This window comes from Plectropomus leopardus, chromosome 7 (assembly GCF_008729295.1).
Source record: "Plectropomus leopardus isolate mb chromosome 7, YSFRI_Pleo_2.0, whole genome shotgun sequence".
In the NCBI taxonomy this organism is placed as follows: Eukaryota; Metazoa; Chordata; class Actinopteri; order Perciformes; family Serranidae; genus Plectropomus; species Plectropomus leopardus.
Genome location: NC_056469.1, coordinates 32,582,306 through 32,592,413, shown reverse-complemented (window position 1 = coordinate 32,592,413; position 10,108 = coordinate 32,582,306). Strand labels below are relative to the sequence as shown.

At 49.2% G+C, this 10,108-nt stretch overlaps 1 long non-coding RNA gene across 1 annotated transcript; it reads left to right on the top strand.

Moving 5' to 3' along the window:
• The first annotated feature begins 994 nt into the window (after nt 1–994).
• Nucleotides 995–9,745, top strand: LOC121945120. The gene is made up of 3 exons (XR_006105944.1): nt 995–1,184; nt 5,895–6,156; nt 9,143–9,745. It is a non-coding gene; the product is annotated as an uncharacterized LOC121945120 (long non-coding RNA).
• The last annotated feature ends 363 nt before the right edge of the window (nt 9,746–10,108 follow it).

Here is a 10,108-nt window from a genome sequence, read left to right as displayed (position 1 = left end):
GCCATGTGCCACCACAGCGTGAGAGAGAAGAGAGTGTGTGTGTGTGTGTTACAGTATTGTCTGTACTTGTACAAGTGGCGGAGTGTTTCGTGTGCCTTTAGCTTTATTTTTGTGGACATATTTGGGAGGGAGAGGATGTGTCTAATGCTGCGATACATCTGTGTGTATATGTCACATTAGTGTATATGGAAGGTGTGTGCGTGCGACTTAAAGCGCTCTATCTTCGCTTTGACGCCAACCTCGAGCGCCAGCCAACTGCTTTGGCATCAGATAATGTAAATGAAGACAAACCAGCTTCTTTTGTAGTCAAACAGCCAGGATCTTTTAATTTAAAAATGCATTTGGGCCGTGGCGGGGGGCGGCGTTTGAAGCCATCACCCTCCTATGGAGCCAGCCTGCGGGTAAGGCGGATGTGCCATAGGGACGGGCGCTGGGCTGAAGAAGGGAAGGTTGGTGCCATAGCCGGTTTGGACTGGTTCGACGACTTACGTACATTATTTCTAAGTAGTGCCTCTTGCTGATTGTTTGACTTTGGGGAGTTTTCGATATAGAGACATTACAGGCCAATCAAAGCTCTCTGGGCACAAAGGGAGGTTTCCTATTGGCCGAGGCAGTTTAAGGCGGGGTGAGGGGCCACTCGGTGACATCACAAAACGAAGGGTCAGGACATTTAAGGGCCGCTGTAGGTTGAGCGAGGAAAAAAGGCCCAGAGCCAGAAGAGAAATGTCTTTGTTCAGAGTTGGCGTCAACTGCCGTTTTTTTTTTTTTTGATTTCCAGATTCTGCACATTTTTGAATTTTAACGCCTTCCAAAGTGAGTTTGTAATCAAATAATGTGAAATCAAAAAGATGGACACTTGAAATAGTGTTTTTTATCAACAACTCTCTCCTTTGCTTGCAGGTCAGAACTCAAGCCATGTCACTTCGCCTGCGGCTTGAGAGGATGGGTAGCCTTAGGGGTTGGTTGTTATCTTTGGTTATCTAGCTGTATGAGTGATGTACATTCTTCATAAAGCTAGATAACCGAAAGTAACAAGAATCCCATTACACTCCTGAAAAGGCATCAAGACCCCAAACGCACCTCCTTCAAAAAAAAAAAAGCAGAAACTCTGCTGCAAGAACTCAAACAGGAGAGAAGAAAATGGACGACGTTTGAGAGGAGACAGGAGCCGAGTGCAGCAGAAGGTAGGGTGCATGATTGCCTGTCCACACAGCCTTTAAATGACCTAACTTTACTGTAAAGCTCTGTGTTTTCTGTTTCGATCTATCAACATTGAGAAATGCAGAACACTGTTAAAAAGGCACGTAGAAACAAATGGGACACTGGCGCAGAAATTGCTCCCTGCAGCCAGTGATCCACAGCAATACGGTTGGTGCAACAGGATCACTTTTAATCTAATAAGCCCCATGATCCTTGTGTGTGGGGCTGCATGCAGCGGCTTAGCCATAGTATCACATGGCCCGGGAGTGACGGGCACGCTGAAAAAGACCCGCACTGATTCACCAAAGCCCGTGGACTTTGACAAGTCGTTTAACAAGTCGCTGTGAGCCAATCAGCTCGGTCGCCAGTTCGGTCAAAGCTCCATTCACTGAGCTCCGCGAATTTCAGCTTTGCTGGTTGCATCTTTGGCATCAAGAGAACATGCAATATGAGAAGAATGTGGGCCTTTTATATCATTGGAGCTGCATACGGTGCTATGAATTATACATATGTTCCAACTTGGACGGGATTGTGTGAGTTAAGAATGCTCCCTCCGAGTTAATCCGGGCTCCCAACTCCCCGCCGGCACCTCAGCGAACAGACAAGAATTTGTTTGAGGCCAGTTTTGTTAAGTTAGCCGTTGTTGATTTTTTTTCTCCTTCCCACCTACTCCTTTCTCCCCTTTGCATGAAAAGATGTTTGATTTGGGGTCCTGGCTGTTGTTTGATTTGACGTGACAGTTGGCTTGGTTGTGAATGGGCCGTGGCAAAGCCTCCATTGCATGAGGTGCTACCATGTGGAAAGGCCTGATGGGATGGCGCTGAATGCTGCCACTGTGTGCGCGCTGGGCTCAGAGGGGGGAGTGGTCCAGGGGCAATCAAGCAGAAAGAGCCCCCAGTGACGAGATCCATGAGCAGGAGAAGGAGAACAATCTGAGCCTGGAGGTTCTTTGGCCGGGCTCATGGTGAGGAGTAATTGGTCAATCAGATCTTCAACCTCAAGGCCTCTGATGGCTGATTGAAGGTATGATTTCTTTTCTGCCCATCAAAGCTAGAGGGTTGCTCCCGCAGCGAGAGGCCGCTGAGGATTGTTCCCAAGGTCTCAAGGCTTCGGAGCTACAAGGCTAGCAGCGAACTCCACTTGTAATACATATTCCACATGGCGCTTTGCTGCCTCAACATGCCTTGCCTAAAACATCACCCTGGAGTTTGGATGCATTACAGCTTGACATGGCACAAATTCTTAACAGTTGCTCAGGGGCCAAAGTGAAATTCTTAAAAGCTTGCAACCTCACCTCGCAGTGTCAATCTCCTCCAGCCCTGCAGTTGTGCCTGCCTGCCTGCTGCATTGCAGGTGCTGAGTGTGACATTTGAGCTCTGGGCTCAGCGAGAGAGGAACGAGGGCCTTGACAGGAAGTGACAGCCAGAGATGTCACCTTCCTGGATGGCAAAGTAGCACCCGGTTTCCTCTCTATTGTGCCGTTTTTATTACAGACTTGTGAGTGCGGCTTTGATGTGTTGGTGTAAATGATAGATTCATGATTGAACATCCAAGCACATCTTTGCAGGTGCCTCTCACAGGTACAAGGCAAGCACATTTTGAGCAAAGAGAAGTTGCCTCCTTTTGCTTCCTCTTTTTGTGTCAGTTACAGTGCTGGAGCTAAATGGGAGCTGAAGTCTTGGACAGATTGTGTTTATACCCTAAGCAGTGCCCTGGGAGACGCATGTCATGGTGCAAATGCTTTGTAGCAGCTCCGTGTGTGGCACAGTTATATCACTAGCACTTCACACTGGGGACCCTGGAGCAGGGACCGTCCTGCCTCCCTGAAAGTGGCACAGAGATGGGAGAGTTCCTAAAAACCACCTTAGGGCCTTTTCTCTTTTTTCTGTGTCCCATGGCAATGTCTGAAATAGAAAGAGAGGAGCGAGGAGGAGGAGGGTGGTGGGTTTGTCTTAGCTTTCATGCACTAGGCAAGCAGATTTAGACTCCAAGTGTCAACTAGAAAAACAGCCATTGTGGTCGGGTCCTACTCGCCCCCCCACCAGTAGACTTTACAGTCAATAGAGCTAGTCCACTTGTCACTGAGGGACAATGCGCCCCTTTGCCTCCCTTTCACCCCCGCCGGGTCCGAGCAGCCAGACAGTTTTCTGAATAAGACCCAGTGATTCTTGCCCCCTTTTCTCTGCCTCTCTTTCTCTCGACGGAACACACCAACAGGGTTTGGAAAATGGCTTCGCTGTTGGGCCGGAGCAGAAGGCCAGACCCCGTTATTTTCTACGACATTGGCATTCCCTCAACCCCCCCTCCGTGTGCTCACACAGAAATGAATGTATCTTAAGCGGTTGCAAAAGTCAATGGGCCTCCCCAGACAAAGGAGATTAAGTTTGGCAACTTTGCAGTAACAGGTGTACTTTGACTGTGCTCGGACCACACGGGGGGCGACCGCTGCTGTCTGACCCGCCGCTCTGTTTGCCTCCCTGCTGGTTTTTCTGAGATAAAGATGAAATTTGCTTTGTGTTCTCAGACGACAAGAACGCCTCAGACCTTGTCGACTTGCAAGTTTGAGTCGGAGGGTGTGTTTGGCCCAGCTGTCTGGCACTGGCCTCATCATTTTTTACTGCTTTTGAAAACTGCAGCTCAGTTTTGCAACATTTCTCCAGTGATTTGCCAAGTTTTCTCCAAAGGGATCCTGCAGATATCTTTAGATCTGGAGCTGTGTTCACCCAAGGGAGCGAGTTAAGGGTAAACAATGCGGGCACACAGAGGAAGAAAGAAATATCAGAGGGAGCGCGGCGCAGCACTGAAGCATGAATACATTTTCACATTTAGAGCTGAGACAGTGATGTTTTAAGAGGGGAAATGTCTTTCAAAGAGAATGAGTGAAGCCTTTTCTATCCATACCTTCAGTATTTTCAGCCACAATAAATCGAGCCATTCAGCAGCAGTATAAACAGACGCTCTCAGAGCCAGAGCAAAACAGTGCACGCATTTGTTTGTTTCAGTCGTTAATAAAGCTTTTACCGAGAGCCCCGGTCCTCAGAAAAAGCCCATTCTGCTGAAATGACTTGGCAAAGCATCCGATGAAGGGTCTGTTCAGACTGAAGCTGCTCCCGCTGCCATTGTCTAGCTCTCTCTCACACACCTACGAGTCCAGAGTAAGCACACAATTTCATTGTTGCGTGAGCTGTTAATATCAGAGGCTTCACAATAGAGCCCATTCGCCATATTTGCATAAGGCACTTTTCCAACAAGGACCCAGAGAGGGCTTGAAAGCTGGCCCACTCCAGTGCCAATGGCAAAAAAATGTCAAGTGCCAATTAGGAGAGGTTTGCCACCATTCAGCAGTACCCCACCCCTGTCGTCCTTCCCCTCCCCGCTCACCCACCCCAACTCTCTCACACTCCAAGTCACCCCTGTTTTTACCACCTTATTCCAGTTTCAGACGTAGCCTTCCCCTACTGACACTAGGAGACAAAAGCTTGCTCCCTCCTCTGCCGGCTAATGGAGGATCCTTTCTGCCGGGCTCAGAGTATTAGCAGAATCAGACAGCGTGCTCTGTTCACCGATTAGTCAGCTTTCTTTGTTGATTTCTTTGAATAGAGGGGTTCATGAACTATGCGGCTAAACCTGCGAGATATAGACTCCACCTGCTAGCCGATATTGAACTTAGCAAGCTGGCTACATTGTGCTACTTTGGTTTTAGCTTCGAAGGTTTGCAGGTGTGAGTAATTGAAGTGTGGTGGGGGAGGGGGGGATTTGGGAAAGACAGACGCTGATTTGGAGCAATTAAAAAGAGCCCCTTTCATCTGATTTCTACAGTGGTCAGCCTGTGTTGTGGCTAATAGCATTTAGCCACCTAATGCCTTCTCTTATTATTTTGGACTAAGAAAAACAAAGTTTTCTCTTATGAGAACGGCTGCAGTCAGAGGCTTTGAGTCAGCTGTGGAGGCTGCAAGAAGCACAATAACACTGGAGTAGGATTTACCAGAGCCACGTCAGATTCAAGTTAGCTTAACTGGTGAGTGTCAACAGAGCTGAACAGCTGTTTACGGCCGTGTCGACACTGAAAATGCTGCATTATTTCCACCAACACTGAACTGCAGCTGCTGACGGGAGCGCAGAGCACCATCAGTGTCCTTGAGTCTATAAGCACCGTGGTGTTTACGTTGGGGAAGCCTTTGCTACAAAAGACATCAAGTAAATTAAAAAAAAAAAACAGCTTTCCTGTGAAATGACGAGCAAATGAAATTTTAAAAAATTGTAGCTACAATAAAAGAATTTGTCCAATCGGGCTGCCATTGTTTTCCACAGAGCATTTACCTAACTTACCGCCTCCTGCCACTCACAAGGATTTTTCTCTTGTCCCTTTTTCTCTTTCATTCTTTCATTCAATCTCTGTGTCGAGTTTTTTTTCTCTTTCCCACCCTTGATTCTCAGATGGTTGGATCTGATTTGCATGCATTTGCATAATGAAAGTCATTTGCATGCTCAGGGGCAGACTGTACCATGAGAACAGACATGAAAAGGTGTGTGTGTGTGTGTGTGTGTGTGTGTGCGTGCGTGCATGCATGCGTGTGTGTGTACATGTGTGTGACTTGCATTGCTCCCCTGAACTATACCATGTGCGTTTTTTTGATAAATAAAGCCCGTTTTTTTTTAATTTTGCCCTCTGATTTTTCCCGTTTTCTGTGCAGGCTACCACCACCATGCCACTGAAGGAGAGCTGGCAAAAAGGAGACTGAAAAACAGAGAAGAAGGAGGAGGAGGGGTTGCTGTTGATTCTGCCCTCCCTCTCTCCTCGCCCTCCTCTGCATCGCCTCTTCCCTCCTCCTCCCTTCCTCCTCCGCTCCATCCTCAGCAGACTGCCCCTTTTTCCTGTACAGCGAGACGCAGCCCGCGCCACCATCTTAGAGCAACGCTGGCATGAAATGGAAGTGTGAAGACCAGCCAGTGCAGGTAACACGCCAAACCCACCGCGCCCGCTGTGCTGCATCTCTCCATCGGCGCCACCCCGACCCTCCATCCATTCCTCTTCCACCTCCCCGTGCCCTTGCTCCCCTTCTCCGGCGGGCAATCGCCCTCCGTTTTAATCACCTCGGATGTGTTTGTTAATTGCACGATTCAGGGGATGCGCTGATGGGTGGAGGGGGGGCGGGGGGCTGATGTGGGCGGAGCGTGTTTTGTATGTGTGTTCACATTAAATCACTCGGCTCTCAATGCCTCTCTCAGGAGGCTTTCAGTGGGCATCTGTCCTCTGGAGCGCCATGTTTTCTTTCCCGTTTGGGAATTCTCTTGCCATCCTCACATGCGTGCCCCGACATGGCGGCGGCTGCCATTTTGGAGATACGATTCGAGCCTTCTGGACAGCACAGAGGCCAGATTAGATTTTGTCCACACACATAATGTTTTGGTTTTTTTGCAAATAGAGTTCCGACTTTTAGATTAATTCTATCTTCAACTCCTCAAACAGAGGAAATGTCAAGGTGAGCACATCTGACGAGTGGGAAGTGATGATATCCATAAACCGCCATTCAGCACAGGGACGCCGCAGCATCCGGCGGCTCAGAGCCGCACAGAGAGGCAGGAATAATAGAGAAGAGACTGTGAAGAAGTGAGACCCCGATAGGCAGCGTCTCAGCTCTGGAAAGCCTCTCTTTGTGCGAGTGGCAAGTGTTGGAGGGCAGTCGGTGCACACACAAGTCGAGTATTGTTCTCCCCGAGCGAGCTCGTTATAGCGCCGCATTATTCCAACCGGGGAGCTCCCAACTTTGAAAACCGCTTAAACCAAAACACCAATTAGCATTGGCTGGGCTTGATTAGGTAAGGCAGCCAGTAAACAATGCATGCCATTGTCCTCGTAACAGAGAGACCTCCTTTTGTTTGTGTCTGCGGTGTGGAGGTCAGAGAGACGACTTACAGTAGGGTGCCGCTCTAGGAGGCCGACAGAAGGCCCGCGGCGGCTCCCTGAGGGGTCAAGGTGAGAGAAGAGAAGTTTCTAAACACAGAGACGCATCTCGCCATCGAAGGTCCAAGGTGACTTTCACAGTTTACAAACTTGGCGCAAAGTGTCACTGAGATCGTTCTCTGTAATTCTCAGCTCAGATGTCCAATATTTACACACACCAAAGCTCAAGTGATAGCCGCTCTCAAACGAGGTCATGCCCAGTTTGATATTTTTTGACTGCAGCATTTAAAAGCTGAGGAGGCGTCGCTTGGCTCTCCCGAGGAGTGCTGCGGTAACTGTGTCAAACCCGAGGCGCACTAATCACGGCCAGGCCTCCGTAAACAGGTGGTAGATTGAGCAAAGGGGGCCGGGGCCGTTCTCAATTTACTGTGTAAATTATGCAGAGCCCAAAACAATGCAAACAGTAGACAGTGGAGTGGCTGGCGTTAGCTAATGAGATGATGAGAAGCCTGGGAGGGCCGGGAGCCAGCGGAGGTGAGGGGGTGGGCACGGCCGGCAGCTTGTGTCTGGATCTGAGTGTGTGTGTGTGTGTGTGTGTGTGTGAGGAGCTTTGGCAGGGGAGCAGACACTGTCCCGTCTGCACAAACCCCATCGTCAGCACCCCTCCTGCCCAGACTGCAGAGGGAGGGGGGGTGCAGGCAGCTGGGGCACCCTGCCCCCATTGCTCCTGCAGGAGCACCAGCCTTGGGAACCTCTGTGGCAGGGGTCTCCCCAACACTGGCACGTAGGGGCCCCCCAAAAGTCTGGCAGCAACCCCCCATCACTACCTCCTCCTCCCTCTTGTCTCCGCACCCCTCCCACCCTAATGTGAGGCTGGGGGCCTGGGAAGGACTTCAAGTTCATGGCCAGACCTCCTATTGAGCTGACAGCCTGACTGTTTGCTCAATTCGGCTCCCTATTCAGAGCCGTGCGGGGGGGTGGAGCGGGTGGGGGGGGCAGAGAAAAGGGCTGGAGGATGGGTGAGGGGGTAGATGGGACACCGTAGCTCTGTGATAGCTATTCATTCAGCAGGGGGAGACAAGGAAAGAGCGAGGGAGAGAGTGAAGAGGGATGGGGGGGTCGGAGTCGGGGTGCATAAATAAAAAGTGAGGAATCCAGCCTCAAAGTTTGCTTTGAGCGGTGTGCGCCTCTCTCACACTCTTTTACACTCTTAATTACCGGCGCCTTCCACTTTCTCTCTCCCTTTCTCTAACTACACCCCCCCCCATCCTCATCTCTCTCTCTCTCTCTCTCTCTCTCTCTCACACACACACACACACACACACACACACACACACACACACACACACACCCCCTGAACACACACACAAAATCGCAATCATTCTCATCATCCCCTCTATCCCCTGGTTTTATTAGGCCACATGCTGGGGTTGTAAATTTACCATTAACAAGCTTATTCACTGTAGTCCTCTCAACAAAACAAGACCATGATGCCAATAACTCAAAGCGACACCAACACCCCAAACTGCCTTTTACGCCACCACCCTCCACTGCCGGCCCCTCCCTGTCCGAGCGCGCCCGCTCTGCACCACGCCGCACGGTCTAACGTGACGCTCACTAATAGCTCGGGCGATGCTAATTAGCACGCTGGTTGCTGATTCCTGCCGCTGAGCTGCGTTTGCTCTGCACTCACTGACCCGCTGTAATATTTTAAGTTGCTTGTCTGAGCTGCTTGAAAATGTAACAAAAAAAAAACCAAAACGAGGGGTTTGATTCGCCTTCTGAAGTCCAACTCAGCCGAGCTTAGGGTGCGTCACATGCTTCCTCTTTGTATTAGCAGCTCGTAGTGTACCAGGCTCCTGTTAAGGCCTTTCAACTTCAGCCCCAATCCCCCTCGGCTGCTCACCTCCACCAGATTTAGGACACACGAGGAAACTTATTTTTCATGTTTAAAGATCTGCTGATACCCTTGAATTCACGTGATCTGTGAGTTTTGATCGCTCAGAGGATCTTAATGTCGTCTTTGTGTGTTTGCAGGTGAATGTTGGCGGTGCGGAAGGATACAGACATGGCGGGCGGCTGGAGGACGATCCTTCAGACGGGACTAAACAGCAGTGCTGACGGCTGCTGCTGTGACTTTTGGAGCATTGCAGCTCTGGTTGCAGCTCTGGTTGCAGCTCAGGTTGCAGCTCTGCGATGCTGCTGTGATGCATTAACTGACCCGAGCCGGACTGCGTGTGAACGCCCTCATCTGAGCGAACATCCTGTTGGACTGTGATCGCCGGACACGAGGCTCAGGCTGAACATCAGCAGCTTCACTAACCTCTCAAGAACTGTTGCGACTATTAAGGGTTTGGCACTCAAATCTGCAACTATTATTCTTATATATGATAAAGGGCTGTCAAACGACTCATAGTTTTAATCGCGATTAATCACACCTTTTTGTTGCATGTATCAAATGTTTACAAACCAGATGGTCCTGATTGGGAATCAGATGACCTGACTGATGCAGACTGGTATACAGTCAGTTTCTACACTGTAACAAATTTTCCTGTAAAATTACAGTCAACTACAGACGGCTGTAGTTTCCAGCATCGTACCGTTATTTTATGAATGAATGAATCTTAATTTCAGACATAAAAAAAAAAACATAAAATGAAAGCAAACAAGCGTCATAGCCAAGTGCAATGAACAAAAAAAGATTTTTTAAAAAAAGGCCGAAACCTAGCCATCAATCTCAATAAACAAATATTTACATATCACATGCTCAAAAGGAGTAAGAAGAAGTATTTATTCCTGCTTCCTATTCCTACTTCACTTAAACTGCACATTTTTGTCGAAAACTGCATGAGATGTGCAGAAAGTGGACAAAGAGGAGACTCATGGGTTCCCTCAGAACCCATTTACATTCTGGTATCTGGAGGTCAGAGGTCACGGCACCGCTGTGTGAATTGGCCATGTCATTATCTATCCTTTTAGTGAGAAGCAGTGTTAGGAAGGTTA